This window comes from Sapajus apella, unplaced genomic scaffold (genome assembly GCF_009761245.1).
Source record: "Sapajus apella isolate SASKATOON/1434 unplaced genomic scaffold, GSC_monkey_1.0 scaffold50, whole genome shotgun sequence".
In the NCBI taxonomy this organism is placed as follows: Eukaryota; Metazoa; Chordata; class Mammalia; order Primates; family Cebidae; genus Sapajus; species Sapajus apella.
In genome coordinates, this window is record NW_022436990.1 from 4,955,488 (window position 1) to 4,974,966 (window position 19,479).

General features: G+C 36.9%; 1 long non-coding RNA gene across 1 annotated transcript; it reads right to left on the reverse strand.

Moving 5' to 3' along the window:
• Nucleotides 1-11,496: 11,496 nt before the first annotated feature.
• LOC116526373 lies at nt 11,497-18,486 on the reverse strand. Its single transcript, XR_004258117.1, has 3 exons — nt 18,400-18,486; nt 11,990-11,992; nt 11,497-11,530 (listed from the first exon to the last, which is right to left on the reverse strand). It is a non-coding gene; the product is annotated as an uncharacterized LOC116526373 (long non-coding RNA).
• Between the last annotated feature and the right edge of the window lie 993 nt (nt 18,487-19,479).

Sequence of the window (19,479 nt, forward strand, 5' to 3'; positions counted from 1 at the left end):
GCTGTTGTCAGCTTTGTTGAAGATCAGTTGGTTGTAGGTGTGCAGCTTTATTTCAGCATTCTCTAAACTGTTCCATTGGTCGATGTGTCTGTTTTTGTACCAGTACCTTAATATTTTGGTTACTGTAGCCTTAAAGTCAAGTAGTGTGATGGCTCTGGCTTTATTCTTTCTGCCGAGAATTTTATTGGCTATTCAGACTTTTTTTATTCCATATGAATTTTAGAATAGTTTTCTTCTAATTATGTGAAAAATGCCACTGGTAATTTGACTGGAATAACACTGAATATGTAAACTGCTTTGAGTAGTATGGCTATTTTAAAAATATTGATTCTTCCTATCCATAAACATGGAATGTTTTTTCATTTGTATGTGCCATCTCTGATTTCTTTGAGCAGTGTTTTGTAATGCTCATTATAGAGATCTTTCAACTCCCTGTTAGTATTTCTAGATATTTTATTATTTTTATGGTTATTGTGAATAGGATTGTGTTCTTTATTTGGCTTGGAAGTTACTGATGTATAGAAATGCCACTGAGTTTTGTACATTGATTTTATATCCTGAAACTTTGCTGAAGTTTTTTATCAAATAGATGTAGTATAGGAGCTTTTGGGCAGAGACTATGGGGTTTTCTAGGTAAAGAATCACATAATCTGTGAAGAATAGTTTAACTTCCTCTCTTCCTACTTGGATGCCTTTTATAGCTTTCTCTTCCTGATTGTTCTGATAGGACTTCCAGTACTATGTGGAATAGGAGTAGTGAGAATAGGCATCCTTGTCTTGTTTCATTTCACAAGAGGAATGCGTCCAGAGTTTGTCCACTCAGTATAATGTTGGCTGTGTATTTATCATAGTTGACTTTTATTATTTTGAGATATTTTCCTTTGATCCCCAGTTTGTTGAGGGTTTTTTAAATGAAGGGATGTTGAATTTTATCAAAAACCTTTTCCACATCTATTGAGATAACATGGTTTTTGTTTTTAGCTCTGTTTATGTGATTAATCACATTTATTAATTTATGTATATTGAACCAACTTTGATGTGCTGCTGGATTCCGTTTATTAATATTTTGTTCAGGATTTTTGCATCTATGTTCATCAGGGATTTGGCCCTAAGTTTCTTTTTTTCGCTATGTCTCTGATAGGTTTGGGTAACAGAATGATGCTGGCCTCATACAATGAGTAATAGTCCCTCCTCAGTTTTTGGAATAGTTTTTGTAGGATTGGTACCAGGTCTTCTTCATACATCTGGTAGAATTCAGCTGTGAGTATGTCTGGTCCAGGGCCTTTTCTGGTTTGTAGGGCTTTTTTTTAAATTACAGATTCAATTTCTGAATTTGTTATTGGTCTGTTAAGGATTTCGATTTATTCCCAGTTCAATCTTAAGAGGTTGTATGTTTCCAGGAATTTAACCATTTCTTCTAGATTTTCTACTTTGTGTGTACAGAAGTGTTTTTAATAGTTGCAGGGGTGTTCTGTATTTCTGTGGGGTCAGTAGTAATATCCCCTTTGTCATTTCTGATTGTGTTTATTTCACTATTCTTTTTTATTATTCTAACTAGTTGTATATCAATTTTATTTATTATTTCAAATACACTTGGTTTTGTTTATCTTTTGTATGATTTTTTTCTCATTTCCATTTCATTCGTTTCAGCTCTGATTTTTGTTACTTTTTTTTCTGCTACTTTTGAGGTTGCTTTGCTCTTGTTTTTCTAGTTGGCCTATGGATGAGGTTAAGTTACTAATTTGAGATCTTTCTAACTTAATGTGGACATTTGGTGCTATAAATTTTTCTCAACACTGTTTTAGCTGTGTCCCAGAGATTCTTGTACGATGCATCTTTGTGTTTATTAGTTTCAAATAATTCCTTTATTTCTGCCTTAATTTCATTGTTTACCCAAAAGTCATTCAGTAAGAGGTTAATTTCCCTGTAATTGTGTGGTTTAGAGAGATTTTCTTGGTATTGATTTCTATTTTTACTGTGCTATGGTCCTAGAGTGTAGTTGGTATAATTTCAGTCGTTTTGAGTTTTTCGAGAATGTCTTTATGGCCAAGCATGTGGTTGATTTTAGAATATGTGCCATGTGCAGATAAGAAAAAAGTATTTTCTATTAATGTTTGGTTGAGTGTTCTATAGATGTCTATTAGATACATTTGGTCAAGTGTAGAGTTTAGGTCTCAAGTATCTTTGTTAGTTTTCTGCCTTGATGATCTAATACTGTCAGTGGGGTGTTGAAATCTCCCATTATTATTGTGTGGTTATCTAAGCCTCTTCATAGGCCTCTAAGAACTTCTTCTTTCATGAATTTGAGTGCTCCTATGTTGGGTGCATATTATTTAGGATAGTTAAGTCTTCTTGTTGAATTGAACACTTTATCATTATGTAATGCCCTTCTTTGTCCTTTTTGATCATTATTGGTTTAAAGTCTGTTTTTTTCTGAAATAAGACTAATCAACCCTGCTCCTTTTTGCTTTCTGTTTTCCCAATAGATCTTTCCTCATCCCTTTACTTTGAGCCTACGGGTGTCACTGCATGTGAGATGGGTCTCTTGAAAACACCATAGAGTTGAGTCTTGCTTCTTTATCCAACTTGCCACTCTGTGCCTTTTAAGTGGAGTATTTAGCCCATTTATGTTCAAAGTTAATAAGCATATGTGTAGGTTTGATGTTCTCATCATGTTGTTAGATGGTTGTTATGTAGACTTGATTGTGTAGCTGCTTTATAATGTCAACAGTCTATGTACTTAAGTGTGCTTTTGTGGTGGTTGGTAATGATCTTCCATTTCCATATTTAGCACTTCCTTATGGACCTATTATATTTGGTGATAACAAATTCCCTTAGTGTTTGCTTGTCTAAAAAGAATTTTATTTCTCCTTTGCTTATGAAACTCAGTTTGGCTGGCTATAAAATTCTTGGTTGGAAATTCTTTTATTTAAGGATGCTGAATATAGGGCCACAATCTCTTCTGGCTTGTGGATTTCTGTTAAAAGTTCCACTGTTAACCTAAAGGGGTTCCCTTTATAGGTGACCTGCACCTTCTCTTTAGCTGTCTTTATTATTTTTTCTTTCACATTGGCCTTGTAGAATCTGATGACCATCCATCTTAGGGATGGTCATTGTATATAGTATCTTTTGGGGTTCTCTGAATTTCTTGAATGTGAATGTCGATCTCTCTAGCAAGGTTGAGGACATTTTTGTGAACAGTATACTCAAGCATGTTTTCCAAGTTGTTTGCTGTCTCTCCCTCTCTTTCAGGGACACCAATGAGTCATAGGTTTGGTCTTTCTACACACTTCTATATTTTTCGGAAGTTTTTTTCATTCTTTCTTATTCTTTTTTCTTATTTTTTTTTTTTTGTCTGAGTTGATTCAAAGCATCAGTCTTTGAGGTCTGAAAATATTTCCATAGCTCAGTCTATTCTGCTGTTAATACTTGGGATTATATTATAAAATCCTTGTAGTGAGTTTTTTAGTTCTATGAGATCCATATGTTTCTTTCTGAAAATAGCTATTTTTGTCTTTCATCTCTTGAATCATTTTAGTGGATCCCTTAGATTCCTTAGATTGGGTTTCAAATTTGTTCTAACTCTCAATAAGATTTATTGCCATCTAAATTCTGAATCCTATGTTTAGGATTAAAAATCCCATTTTAGCCATTCCATTCTGGTTAAAAACCATTGCTGGGGAGCTAGTGCGGACCTGAGTTTCAATGCCAGGTTTATTGGAAGCCAAACTGTACAACACTGTTCTAGCCCACTCTGCCTTTGTGTGCAATGGCAATGCTCAGGGTAGGGGGGAGCCCAGGGAAGGGAGATAAAGCAGAGTGTCTTAAATATCAGATATTTTTATTGTCTTGATTTCTTTACTACACAGCAAATTGTTAATAACTTAAACTTTTTTAACTATAGAGGTTTTACATCTTTATGTGAATTTTGGAAATGTATTAGTATGTCTCTAAATTGGCATATTTCTGATTAGTAAAACATACTAATTTATTAATATATCTTTAATTTCATTATAATGATAAGATGGAGTTTAACACAAAGAAATTTTTGTTAGTGCAATTTTACAAATACACCTCTATTCTAATACAAACATCTACCAGTTCAGAGAGGGATAATGACTTCTTTGGGGGATTTAAGAGACCCACCTGGGTCTTATAAAGTTTTCCATAATGCTTAAGCCCTTTAACTATTGACTATTGACCAATTGTGGTAATCGAAGGTGTGACTTCTAGCTATATAATTATATGGCTTTTGAATTTAGCCAATTTTTTTTAGGATTAAAAAAATTTTCAGTGACAGATGATGGGGTTTTTGTCCTTTACCTGATATTTATGTATCTTTTTAGGCTTCCTTGTTTTAATTTTCATGATAATATGATACCATGTCTTTTTCTTTGAACCCTGAGATTAATAAAATGTATTCCTGAACACTTCTTATTCACATAAGTGCTATTATCTCAAAATCTTGATATAAGAAAACATCACAAGCCTCAATTCCTTCCTGCCCTTTTCTCCATGTTACTTGTCAAACTGTTATTGGAAATGAGCCTCTGACCTTTTTTTCTCCCACACAGTTTCTAATAAAGACACTGCCACATGGCCGTATCCTAGTAACTAGGTTTTACACTGAGAAAGACAATTAAGAAAGAGTCCAAAATAGGGCTAGTTTCGACCATCAGCAAAGGTAATTTGTTAGTCTTGTTCTTTTTCTTTATTTCTTTAATTTAGCAGAAGAACTGGTCTAAGTTTAATGTTTCTTCTGATAAAGATACTGTCCTATAGACTCAAATTAGCATATGTGCTTTTGATTACCTTGCAAAACTCTATTTGCTCTCTTTTCTTAAAAGCTTAATAATTTATATAAGGCTTCAGAGGAATAAAATCACTATGTGTGGGTGAAAAATCTCAACTTCCCTGCTGAGGTTAAGTGGCAGCCTGCAAAGAATTTTTAAAATAAATAATGGAGGAGATACTCTATCTTGCCTCTGAACTGCTGCATAAGCAATTCCTTAGTCACCAGAATTTGCAGAGACATAAGAAATCAGTAGTCACACAGGCAGGTACTAGAGATCAGGAAGCACCAATATCCTAAATGAAGGGCAGAGATGGGAACTGCTCTGCTCAGGGCTTTGTGAGACTTTGGGAACCAAATCCTCAACTTTTAATGCAATAGCTTGCTTTTGCACTCCTAAGTCAAGGCATGAAACTGGATGAGGGAACAAAATGCATTCTTTTCAGGCAGAATCCAGGTTTAAGGAAAAAAGAGGGGGAAATGTACAAGTGCCTGGAAAAGGGACCTCTTCCCTTGGAGCAGTCAGCTGGGAAGATTAGGAAAGGAATGAGAGGAAGAATAAGGGTGAGCTTGTTGCTGGGGTATGGCATGACATTTTTGCTTTGTAGGTCACGGAGGAAGATGGGCACCACTGAACCAACTCTTCCTCCCAGCCTCAGCTTGGTATGCCTTTGTCACTTAAGTCATGAAAGTTCAATCAGAATTCCAGTAGCATTAGGTTACAAACCCAGAAGTGGTTTTCCAAAGGCCACCCCATGCCATATTCACTACTCATACTCAATTCAAGCAGCTTTAATGTCTTACTGGGCTGGCAGGTCTGGGAAGTCAGATCTGCCATGTAGTTGGATTTGCTCATCATAGAAATCACACTTCTCCAGAATATTTTTTACTGTAATGTGAACTAAAGTTAATTTCTCAGAAATGTTGTAGGCCTTCTCTAGCAGATACTTTTCAATCCTCTGACGGTTGTTGTTTTTATTCTTTCAATGAAATCAATGCAACCTACACTAACTTGGGACAATGGACCCTGCAACAGCCAGCACTTCAGCTGCAGTGGCGTTATTTTCCCATGTGTTTCTCGCATCTGTTTCTCCATTTCTTTCTTCCTTTGCTGTAAAAGAGCTCCTATGTCTTGTTTTAACACAATATGTTTGCAACCACAGCAAATTAAACAATGCCAGTTGAGAACCATATACTAAAATATGAAAATCTAAATCAAATTTATGTTTTTAAGATGCAGTGTTTTCTGAACTTCACTTATGCACATACCATCATCACGATTTTTGTCATAACCACCTTTTACCTAAAGTATTATTTTTAAGTAATTTTTACCTCCATACATTAATTCCAAAGAAGCTACAATAAAAATAGAATATCAATTACCATAAACAGGAAGTAAATATAATATAGATATATAATCATTTAAACACAAAATTTCTGTCAACCCCCCACCATGAAAATTATTTGTATACCATATTTTGAAAAATTATTGTATAGAGATTTATAATACACATATTTCTCTGGCATAAATTAATCCATTTAATTTTCACAAGAATTCTATGAGTTTGGCAAACTGATACAGGATAACCATCCACATTTTAGAGGCAAGAAAACAAGCACTGGCTCTGGGGAAAAAATTAAAAAAAGGAGCATTTTAATACTGAAAGAGAGCTTGCTGCTGTTTTTGTGTGAAGCCCTTATTTCCTAATTTTGTACAGTTTATGGATGACTTCAGAATCATTTGTGGTCTAAGAGTCTAAAATTCTAGACCATAGATCTACAACACTGGCTCACTGGCTATTTTAATTGATTCCCTGCTCACTTACCATTAAAAACCTTCCTGTGACTGTTCACATTTTGACTGCACCAAAAATGTGCCAAAAGTGAATATATTTGAAATAACTGATAATTTATGGAACCCTTGAAAACCTTCTTAAGACAAAAATTTTATATGGTAAGATATGTAGCATTTTTCTATGCTGAAAATTAAGAAATCATGAAATATTTAAACAATTTGTTTCAAATCAAACATCTTTCTGTACAATTAGAAATATCAAAGTTTAATTTGTTTGAAGAGTCAAGAGGTTTAAAATAGTGCTTTATAAATCATATTGGAAAATAACACTATTATGTGAAATTGCTCACAGTAAAGATATGTTATAAAATGTCTTAGAGATTTTTTTCACTAAACTAATGAAGAGGTAAATTGTAATCATCTAAAGCAAATATTGAAACTAAAATTTTAGATAGATATTTAAACAAGTGAAAGCAAATACACTATTTGTTAGTCAAAGAAATAGGAAATATTACATGAACATTCAATGAAAACATTCGTAAGAAAAGAAAATTGGCATTAAATCATTGAGAATTACATTAATTTATTCTACAAATAAAAATATTCTTAAATTCCTATTGATTCTATAATTCTTATTTTAGTTTATTTTCAATTATAAATTTAACATATGGGCATTTTAAAATTTGAGATGATATAGAAGGATATTAAATAAATGTTTCCCCCTCTTTTCCTTCTTCATTTTCCCTCTCCTCATTCCTACTTCCTAATTTCATTCTGCAGAAGTAATTATTATTAAGTTTTTTTGGTGTATGTATGCTTTCAGGAGTTTGATGCATATGCACATGTTTTGTTTTTAGGCAAATGGAATCTGAAAATATTATATACACACTATTTTGAATCAGTTTTTCTTAATATCAACTATCTGTTTATATTGTTATATACTAATCTTTTACATTCTTTTAATTGTAACAGAGTGTTCCATTGAATATATGTGCAACCATTTATATTGCTGGTTGTCAGATTTTTTTCTGTAGAGGGTCGTATGGCAAATATTTCAGGCTTTGTGAAATACTTGGTCTCTATTGCAGCTATTCAACTCTGCCGTAGATAATACATAACTGATGGGTATGGCTGTACTCCAATAAAACTTGACAAAAACAGGCTGTAGGCCGGATTTGGCCCACAAAACATAGTTTATTGACCCCAGATCTATGTAATCAGTTACCTTTTAATATAAACAAGTTATTTTCTGTTTGTTGCTATTAAAAGTAGTGCTACTGTGAGACTCCTTAATGTATATGCATCTGTTTGATGAAGTTAAAATTTGTACACCACAGAGTACTTAAAATATTGGTTTATGTGTGAAAAAGCAATCCTGTGTATTCTGTGCCTCCTTCCATCAAGTGTTTGTGTTCTCTCCATGGACAAATGGATATTTTCTGTCTGTGCTGTTTTATTTTTTTATCTTGCCTTTTTCCTACCTTACTATTGGCTAAATGAAAAATCCAGAAACTCAAATCTATTACTTTATCTATTTCCTGTTTCCCCTGACTTATGTTATCTAGGGATTAGTGACAAGAAAGTGTTATCCCTTTGGGAGAGGAACTGTCTAACTCAAAGGTTACATGTGAAGGGAAAGCTTAATGGAGATTGAATTAAATACCTGTTTTTTTTTCAACTATTTTTTATATCATTTTCTTTCTTTTTTTTTTTTTTTTCTGAGACTCTTTGTGGCAAATTGAGTTTGTATCAGAATAGCTCCAGACAATGAGATTCTAGAATCAGCTTTTAGCTTTTAATTAAAGACCTGAAATATATTGCTATCACCTACTTCAAAGTACAGAGAAATTAATACTCTGGACTGCAGGGTATCTGAGAGAACAGGTAATCAGATCCTGTGTTATCACAGAAGATAATGGGCCCTATTTCTTCCTCCTCCTCGAGTTAAATGTTTATACAATATCTGGCAAGACACTTATAGGTAGAGTTAAGCAACATCCTCTGTTCCAGCCTTTCTACAAACAGTCTCATGATCAGCCCCTGCAGACAAATGAATTTCAACTCAATTTTGCTTCCTTTGTTGTTGAAGTGCTCATTGGGGATGTCATTACTATCTGAAGGACCTGCACTTTCCTTTTTCTCTAGTGCTTAACAAAATAAAGTCCTTGTGTCTTTCAGTCCTCATCATCCCAGTAGATTTTAGGCTGAGATTTTTGAACAAATATATTTATGCTTGAAATGTATTGAGTTTGTGGCTGAATGTCTCGCCTTAAAAGAGGAACACTCATCACCTGAATAAGGCTCCCAAACTAACAAAGGAGCTGTAAACCCATGAAGAATTGCTGATAAGGCAGTTGGTATTAATCTGGATCTGAAATTCAGCTTGACTGGAATCCAGTCAGGCTCACTGGATTCTTGCTATGTCAGGGCACGATCCTGACCTTTTTCGTGAGCTAGCTTATCCAATATTATCTGGCATATTATACTTCATAAAATAAGGTTATATTCCCTTTAATGTTCAAATTGGTCCACTTTCAACGTTTTTTTAACATTCAAATTTGTCACTTATCCAGAGAATGCCTTTCATTTCTCACTAGTGTCCCACTCCCTATTCTTAACAAATCACTGAAGGCCAGTGGTGTTTGTTCAAACAAGGAAGGTCAGTTCTGGTTATTAGTGACTTAGAGAAAAGACACCAGAAAGGTTCATCAGTCCCTTGGCATGCATTATTCTTAATTGTATTTGCTGATGTTGCTGCCAAAAATCAGAGTCTGGCAGTACTGTAGTGATCCAGGCATGAGCTACCATAGAAACAAGGTTTCTTTGGTGATAGTTTCTCAGAAGAGAACAGAAAAAGGCAAATTTTCTCTTCCTAGTATTACAACTACCTCTGGTCTCCCCACATGAAGCATTGTAGGAAACTGGAAAACATCTCTTTAAGAGACTGAATCCTTTATGTTACGACCTTGCAATGACTACCCAGAAGAAAACAAGCAGGTGTAAGGGGAAAAAAGTAAATAAAGCAGGAAAAAAGTGAGGGGTGTCTCTCAAATCAACAATCAAAGAAAAGAGAGTGGGCCAGTTATTATAGCCTGAAATAGGATACCCTGCTGTGCTTGCATCTCAGGAGACTTTGCTAGCAGTACCTTTAGTTGCAAACATGAATATGCTTGTTCAGAAAAATCACAAAAGGACTTCTTATGTTGACACAAAAGTTATTTTGGATATGGACTGGAAACATCTATTTTGATAATAGATCCTTTTGTCTACCCTCAACCCTCTCCACACACAAAAACACACATATATAAATTCCCATCTATTATGTATGACTTTGCTCCATCCGAACAGCCACAAAGAAGCTGACCCTGATACCAGCTGGAACTGGCTGCAGATGATGAAACTATCCTTTCTACCTTGTCCACACAGCCTGCTCAGGCCCACAGAGGAGAAGCCTTTAACTAAGGTGTTGACAACAGCATAGAACCTTCAGAACTACAGGGGATATAGGACATTGCCATGGATTAAGGGAAGAGAAAATATATAATTACATTAACCCAGGGTAAAAAGATATTATGCACTCTCTCTCTCTCTTTCACACACACACACACACACGCACGCGCACACACACACACACACACACACACACACACACACGCACATACCCAGTCAAACTCTTACCAAACCTCCTTACAGTAGAAGAAATGCTCACTTCACCATAGGCTGTGCTTTGAGCTAGCTCTCTAGAACCTTTTGACAGGCTTGTGTTAAGTTTTAGAATTAAGAACATGACTTTTCTTCTAGTAAGTTTCACCTCAGGGGCCAGGGAGGGCTACCCCAGTACATATGATCAAGTTTAATAACTTTCAAAGTTAAAGGAAAACTATTAAGTGTTACAGCACCATTTCCCTCTCCCACATCCCAAAGGCAATTTGACTCCTTGACAAAGTTGCCCATCTCTTCTTAGGCAATTTTTAAATTGAGGGTGTGTTAGTCTGTTCTTGCATTGCTGTAAAAAAATACATGGTATCCACCAAAGCTTATAGCTTGCACCCTCTGGAGTAGTGAGCCATACTGTACGTGGACTTCTTTGAGCTAAGGCTAGAGACAGAGTGGTATAGATGTGGGGAACAGAGTCCTGGGGCTATGCAGGTCAGCAAGGTTCTGGACATGGCCCATAAAATTACTCTTTCCTCCTAGGTCTTGGGACCTGTAATGGGAGGGACTGCTTAGAAGATCTCTGAAATGCCTTTGAGGTCTTTTTCCAATTATCTTGGATATTCACACCTGGCTTTCTTTTAGCAAGTTGTTGCCCGGCAGCCTGCTTGGATTCTTTCTCTACCACAGGGCCAGGCTGCAAATTTTTCAAATTTTTACACTCTGCTTCCCTTTTAAATATAAGTTCCAACTTTGAGTCATTCCTTTGCTCCCACATCTGATCATAAGCTCTTAGAATCAGGCACACCACAACTTAAACATTTTGCTGCTTAGAAATTTTTTCCACCAGATACCGTGTCATCACTTTTAAGTTGAAACTTCCACGAAGCCCCAGGACATGGACACAGTGTAATCAAGTTCTTTGCTAGGGAGTAACAAGGGCAATCTTTACTCCAATTCCCAATACATTGCTAATTTCTATCTGAGATTTCATTAGCATGAACTTCACCATCCATATCTCTTTTAGCATTTTGGTCACAATCATTTAAACAGTCTCTAAGAAGTTCCAAAATTTCCCTCATCTTCCTGTCTTCTCCTGAGCCTTTCAAACTCTTACAACCTCCGCCCATTACCCAGTAGCAAAGCCACTTCCACGTATTCCGGTATCTTTATAATACCCCACTTCTTGGTACCAATTTTCAGTGTTAGTCCTTTCTTGAATGCTATGAATACTGAAGACTGGGTAATTTATAAAGAAAAGAAGTTTAATTGGCTCAGAGTTCTACAGGCTATACGTAAAGCATAGTGCCAACATCTACTTCTGGTGAGGACCTCCAGAAGCTTATAGTCATATCAGAAGGCAAAGGGAGCCAATGTGTCACATGGTGAGAGAGAGAGAGAGAGAGAGAGAGAGCAATAGAGAGAAGGGAGAGGTTCCAGCCTCTTTTTAACAATGAGATCTCATGTGAACTAGATATCGCTCATCACCTAGATGATGACACTAAGCCATTCATGACGATCCACCCCCATGAGCCAATACCTCCCACTAGACTCCATCTTAAACATTGGAGGTCACATTTCAAATGAGATTTGGAGGCAACAAACATCCTAACCATATAAGAGAGATGTGAACTAAAAGATTTAAAACAGTCAGGTGTAGGATCCCTATATAACATCTACATTTCCAAAAGGAGACACCCAAGTAGTTTTCCCAAACAAAGAGTTCTTTTGCAGAGTGTCCTTAACACCTGCTCTCTAGTAACTTTTATAACAGCATCTCTTACTAAATATATATATTTTTTAAATTCCATATCCCTGGGCATCCCTTTGCACAACCAAGTTGTGTAGACACTTGTCTATTTTGCCACTTATAATAGCTGAATTAAACTAGCAGAGCAGAAATCAGCATTTTTGCCACTAAAAGTTGGTTCATCACTCACATTGAGTCAACATTACACAGCTAACAACTCTGATAAATATTTGTTTTGAAAATATTGAGAAAGTAAATATGAGCCTTCTGCCTTCTATAAGAAATTTAACTGATAGATTTCTATATTTTCTTCCAAACAGTAATCTTAGAGGTCACCTGGTTTATAACAGTCCCTCATCCTCATAAACACCGTAAGTCCTCTAAATAGTGTCTCTGATAAGGGATCTTCCTGAAGGAGCCTGGACTATTTTAAGAAGCCATGTTCAAAAGTTTTCTATACCTTGAACCCAAATGTGCCTCTTTATGATTTCCACATATGCCCTATTCTTACTCTGGGTTCCCTCAGAATCAGTCTAATCTTACATAACAGCCATTTGAGTATTGGCAGGCAGCTACCTGGTGCTTTCCAAAGCTTTCTTTCTCCAGATTGATTATCTCTGATTGTTTCAACTATCACATATTATGGTAGGATTTTAGTAACTTAATTACCCTTTTCATCTTTACCAAACACACTTTTAAAGAGCACCAGCATTCTGAGTTGCAGGGACCATACTTTTAGGGTGTTCCATATAGTTGATCATAATAATACTAGTAATTATAACAATACGCTAATATTTAATGTGTACCAACCATATACAAGGATTGCATTGAATGATTGATGTGTTCTTACTGTTTTACTATCAACAATCGTCCTGATGCAGTTTGAGTGCTCCCAGAGCAGATGCTAGGACCGAGTTTGGAGAATATTTGTCAAGGATCAAAACCCATAAAAGAAAGGGAAATCTGTGAAAGGAAGCAGAATTGCCCAGAGGGAGAAATTGAATTGCTATGTAGGCCTGGCAAGGCCTCAGTCAATCCAGCAGGGGGCTCTGAAGCAACTATATTGCCCAACAAAGTTGTCCAATGGGGACCCAAATGATTCATCCTTTATATAACCCATAAACACACTACACCATCACTGGATGCACAATTCCCGAAAATGGGAGTGACCTCAGGTAATGTGACTCTGCATCTCAGGCAGACCTAAATGACAAACTGTTGGAGGCTGTCTGCTGACTGTTGTCTTTACAGCTGGGCAAGTCTTTCCTAGAAGAAAGGGGTCTTGTCAGTACATCTCCACTTCCACCACAAACCTATAAGGCCATACTTTTATTTTTCCCATTTTACACATAAGGAAACTGAGATGTAGACAGATTAAGAAATTTACCAAGATAATAGAGCTTGTAGCTTAAAAAAAGATGAAAATCTCTCTTCTGTAGTTAAAGTAAATTAAATGTACTCAAAAACTGAAAATCTAGTTCATTCTCCTATACTTCCAGACAACATATATATAATACATAATATATATGCTATATATTAAAGAAACTTCCAAAAGTTGTGAAGGTCTGAGACTTTACCCTACTTGCAAGCTAACAAGTTAGCCTGACCCATTTTGTGGATATTGTAGGAGACATTGTACTCTGGGGTCAGAGAAAAGGACTTGATTACTCACAGCACAGTAGGCAGTATACAATTCATGTTCACACAAATATCTCTTCTCCATCACCACCCTTCTCTAAGTTGTATACAAGCGATATTAAGGCATCCCAGGTGGATGCTACACACACAGTGGGTTTGTGTCAGAGCTGAGGAACCTGGAGCTTAGAAAATTCCATCCTTTAAAGGAGATTGCTAGAATACCTCCTTAACCTTTGCCACAGAGAATTATTTTTATTGCCCTAATCAGAAAAAAAAAATCTACCTTCTGTTGTAGTGTGAGACACTACGTCTTCCATGGCTGTTTGCTATACAAACATCTTTGAAAAGATAGTCCATAATAAAAGTTGATGCAAGATGTGCAGAAATGCCAAGAAAATGTCTCCCAAAAGATACAAAGAGAAAAATGACATAATCTCTGCCTTACATCAATTCAGGGAAGGAAATAATAAAACCAAAATGTAATTACAAAACACTATATAAATTTCTATAGATGGGTAAAAGACCAGGAAGCTACAGGAACAGACAGAGGAAGAAACCAATAGCTGGTTAAGGCTAGGAAAGCCTTCATGCAGTAGGTGATGTTTGAGTGTTTACTGTTTTCTAGAATTTAATCAGTTCCTAGTAACATTTGAGTAAAATAGAAAGGATAATATGGTTTGGCTGTGTTCCACCCAAATCTCATCTTGAATTCCCACACGTTGTGGGAGGGATCGGATGGGAGGTAATTGACTCATGAGGACAAGTCTTTCTCATTATGTTCTTGCGGTAGTGAATAAGTCTCATAAGATCTGATGATTTCAAAAAGAGGCATTCCCTTGCATGGCCTCTCTCATTTTTTGCCTGCCACGAACCTCATAATATGTGACTGGCTCCTCATTGCCTTCCACTATGATTGTGAGGCTTCCCCAGCCACGTGGAACTCTAAATCCAACTAAACCTGTTTCTTTTGTAAATTGCTCAGTCTCAGGTACATCTTTATCAGCAGTGTGAAAAGAGACTGATACAGAAGAAAAGGTAGGATACCTTGATCAAGAAATTCACCAGCACACAAAGGATATAAGCTACTTTTGTAGTAAAAATTTGGGTCCTAAAGATTTTAAACTTTAGGCAGAATGATGGTGATGGAAACATGGCAAAACAGCCTAAAAAGCTTAATAAGCTTTTCTTCATTGCTTTCATAGCAAATAACAGTGCCCAGTAACTAGAATATCTATACATCATATTTGATATTCAAATGAATACATTTGAAACATTATTGCATTTCAGAATATAGATGAATGATTATAAATATACAGCATGAAATATACATTTTTATCTAATCTGCTGCTTTATTTAGCAGAAGGTCATTGAGGAACATTTGTAACTTTAGAACTGTGTTACTTTTGCTCCATTAAATGTTTCATAAGTTTTAAGTTAAGTCTGTGCTTTATCTTATGTTCTCTTATATTCTCTTCTCTAGAAGAGAGGCGGTCCTTAGAGTAATAACTCTGACTCTTTGAGTTTCAATCTTGGTTATTTCTGAAACTTTTGGGTAAAGGTACTGCTGGTTTAACTAGAGAGGGACCAGTTGCATTAATAATATGTAGTGAGATATAAGAAATTAAGGAAAAGAAAGAAAAAAATAGAAAATAAAACCAGAGTTCAAGTTCAAAATCTTCTCTGCAATATTTTTGAACCCCAACAGACTTCTAGTGGTATTGTCTATATCTGAACTCTCAAGAGGCCAGGTGCAGAGAATATAGAGACTTAAAAATCCTATCTGCACATAAGTAATTACTCTTTTCTTTTAAACACTGAGGATGAAACCATTCCCTGTCAATATTGCACATACTTTACAAGGCGCATAAAAAGAAAGAAGCTTCTTCATATGTTTGCCAAAGGCATCTGTTCTATGCACCATAAAGCTAGTCCACAGTTTTATCTTTCCATCCTTTCCTTATGTTCTTCTCATTCCCTTCAATGGCAAAACCTCAACTTCATGGAGAAAACAGAGACCACTGGGGATGAGCTCAATTCAACTGAAGAAATGTTTATTCATGCCTACCACATGCAGTGTTATGTTGAGTGCTGACAATTTAAACACAGCTAAGACATAGTCTCACCTTTCAAGAGGCTTGCCTTTCCACCTCCACCCTTCCCTCTATGTATATATTTCCCTTCCTCTACATTATTCTTTTCTCTTTCTTTCAGTCTGAGCTTGCCTGAGGCTAATCCTTCCAGACAGAGCTCTTCATTGCATCCTTCCTTTACTTTTCATGTTTCTTATCATTCCACCTAATTTCACCTCATTATTAATATCTTTTTAGTGGCTTTATGTTCTTAATATAAAAATTATACTAAGATTTTTACCCTTAGTTTTTAAAACAGCAGGCATTGATCCCTGTGTAATTACCACATTACCGCCCCTCTCTCTCTTTACAACTCAGCCTCTAGAATTGTCTTTGCTCACTGTCTACTTCTCCACCTCCTATTCACTTCACAAAGCAACTCAGTTTGGGTTCTACATAGAGTATTGCATTGGATGTCACTGTTAATATGCTCAGTGCCAAATCCTCCAGATGCCCTTCAGTGTACACAAAGGATAATTATAGTCTCCCTTCCTATATTAGGAAATTTTTGCATTGTTGTAAGCAAATACTTAAGACTGGGTAATTTATAAAGAAAATAGGTTTAATTGGATTACAGTTCTTCAGGCTTTACAGAAGCATGGTGCCGACATCTGCTCAGCTTCTGGGGAGGCCTCAGGAAGCTTACAATCATGGCAGAAAGCAAAGAGAAAGCAGACATGTCACATGGTGAAAGCAGGAGCAAGAGAGAAAGAGTTGTGGGGAGGTGCCATACTCATAAAAACTTACCATCATGAAGACAGCACCAGACCATGAGAGATCCATCCCCATGAACAAAATACTCCCCACCTGGCTCCACCTCCAGCATTGTGGATCACAATTCAACATAGGATTTGGGAAGGGACTAACATCAAAACTATACTATTCTACCCCTGCCCTCTCCCAAGTTTCATGTCCTTCTCACATTGTAAAATACGATCATGCTTTCCCAACAGTTTCCTAAAGTCTTGACTCATTCCACCATTAACTCAGTCCAAAGTCTCATCTGAGACAAAACCTGTAGAATCAAAAACAAATTATTCACTTCAAAAATACAACGGGAATATATGTATTAGGTAAACACTGCTATTCCAAAAGGGAGAAATTGGCCAAAGGAAAGGGGCTACAGGCCCATGCAAATTCAGAACCCAGCAGGGCAGTCATTAAATCTTAAAGCTTCAAAGTAATCTCATTTAACTCCATGTTCCACATCCAGTGCACATTGGTGCTAGGGGTGGGATCCCAAGGCCTTGGGCAGCTCTGTCTTTATGGTTTTGCAGAGTAAAGCCTCAAAGCCTGTTTTCACAGGATGAGTGCCTGAGGCTTTTCCAGGAGCAAAGTGCAAGCTACTGGTAGATCTACCATTCTCAGGTCTGGAGAATAGTGGTCATTTTCTCACCACTCCACTAGGCAGTGCACCAGTGGGGACTCTGTGTAGGGCCTCTAATCCCACATTTCCCCTCTACACTGTCTGAGTAAATGTCTCTTTGAGGACTCCACTCCTTCAGCAGGCTCCTGTCTGGGTACTCAGGCTTTCTCATATACCCACTGAGATCTGGGAGGCTGCCAATCCTCTTTCACTTTTGCATTTTGTGTGCCTGCAAGCTTAACACAACATGGAAGCTGCCAAGGCTTATGGTCTGCATTCTCCGAAGTGGCAGCTTGAGCTGTACCTAGGCCCCTTTGAGCCACAAAAAGAGGTCTAGTTGGTACATGGTTCTGCAGGCATTACAGGAAGCATGACGCTGCAGCTGGAGCAGCTTGGATGCAAAAAGCAGTGTCCTAAGGCTGTGCAGAGTAGCATGACCTTGCCCATGAAAACATTCAGTCCTCCTACACCTCTGGGCCTGTGATAGGAGGGGCTGCCCAGAAGCAGAAGATCTGTAAAATATCTTCAAGGCCTTTTCCCATGAATTGTATTGGATATTAGAATTTGACTCCCTTTTAGTTATGTAAATATCTCTAGCAAGTGGTCGCTTCACAGCCTACCTGAATTCCTCTCCCTAAAAATTTTTTTTTCCCTTTGCTATGTGGCACGTCTGCAAATATTCCAAACTTTTACATTCTGCTTTCTACTTAAATATAGATACCAAATTTAGGCCATTTCTTTATTCCCACATCTGAATTATGCTGCTTGAAATAGCCAGGCCATATCTTGAATCCTTTGCTACTTTGAGATTTCTTCTACCAGATACCCTAAATCATCACTCTGAAGTTCAAACTTCCACAAAGCCCTAGGCCATGGACACAACGTAGCCTAGTTCATTGCTAAGGTATAATACATGTTACATTTTCTCTAGTTCTCAATAAGTTCCTTACTTCCATCTGAGACCTCAGCAGGCTGGGCTTCACTGTCCATATCACTATTAACATTTCAGTCACAACCATTTAACTGGTCTCTAAGAAGTACCAAACTTTCCCCATCCTCCTGTCTTCTTGTGAGCTCTCCAAACTTGTCTAACCTCTGTCCATTATCCTGTTCCAAAGTCACTTGTACATTTTCAGATATCTTTATAGCAATGTCACACTCCTCAGTACCAATATTTTGATATTAGGTTGTCTCTGCATTGTTACAAAAAATTCCTGAGATAGGGTAATTTATAAAGAAAAAAGAGATCTAGTTGGTGCATGATTCTGCAGGCACTACAGGAAGCATGATGATGACATCAACTTGGCTTCTGGGGAGGCCTCAGGAAGCTTATAATCATGGCAGAAGGCAATGCGGGAGCAGATACATTACATGTCAAAGTAGTAGCAAGAGAGAGAGTGTGGTGGGGGAAGATGCCCACACTTTCAAATGACCAGATCTCACAAGAATTCACCCACTATCATGAGGACAATACTAAGTCATAAGGGATCCACCCCCATGACCCAAACACCTCCCACTGGTCCCCAACTCCAGCCTTGGGGAATATAATTCAACATGAGATTTGGACAGGGACAAGTATTCAAACTCTCTCACTTTTTCACATAGCTAGTAAGTGAGTGACTGGAAATCTGAACCCAGCCAGGCAGCTCTAGGGTCCTCTTAACTGCCACATTATATTATATTTCCAGTGGGAGATGCCATCTTTGGCATCACCTGTCTCATAACACTTATCCAGGCAATGGGATTTGTCTAGAGCCAGGCTTACTCAGAACCCTTCCAGAGATTATTTTTTTTTAAACTAAGATGAGAAAAAAAAAAAGTGAGATAGAGAAAACCTCAGTTACTCTATAATGGATAATCTGTAAGATTTTAAGCCAAGAGATGTTAATCACCCTGACTCTTGCTGAGCTGCTGATTTATAACAGGAGAAAATGAAGCCAACATGCAGGAAGAAAACTTAAATAGAGTTCAGAATTCTCATCCCTGGTACAACTGTATACAAGACCAGCTTCTATCTTTGCTCTTAGTGGACTACCTGGTCCATACGTTTTCCTATTAATCAAAGCTGGTTTGAGTCAGATTTGTTACTTGAAAAAAAATAGTCCTTTACTTTTCTTCCTTCACCTGCATTCAGCATTTGATATTATTGGACATTTCCCTCCTATGTGAAGTTTTCTTAATCTTCTTGTCTCTCAGACCACTCCAATCTTCCTGGAAGCTTTCTATTCTACTTCACTGACCCTGTAATTGGCAGAAACACTAAGGTCTTCATTTTAGTCCTTTACCTTTACCTATGCCTGATCCTTGTGTACCATATATAAGAAGTCAACAACAGCTTATGTGCTTAAATGCTAA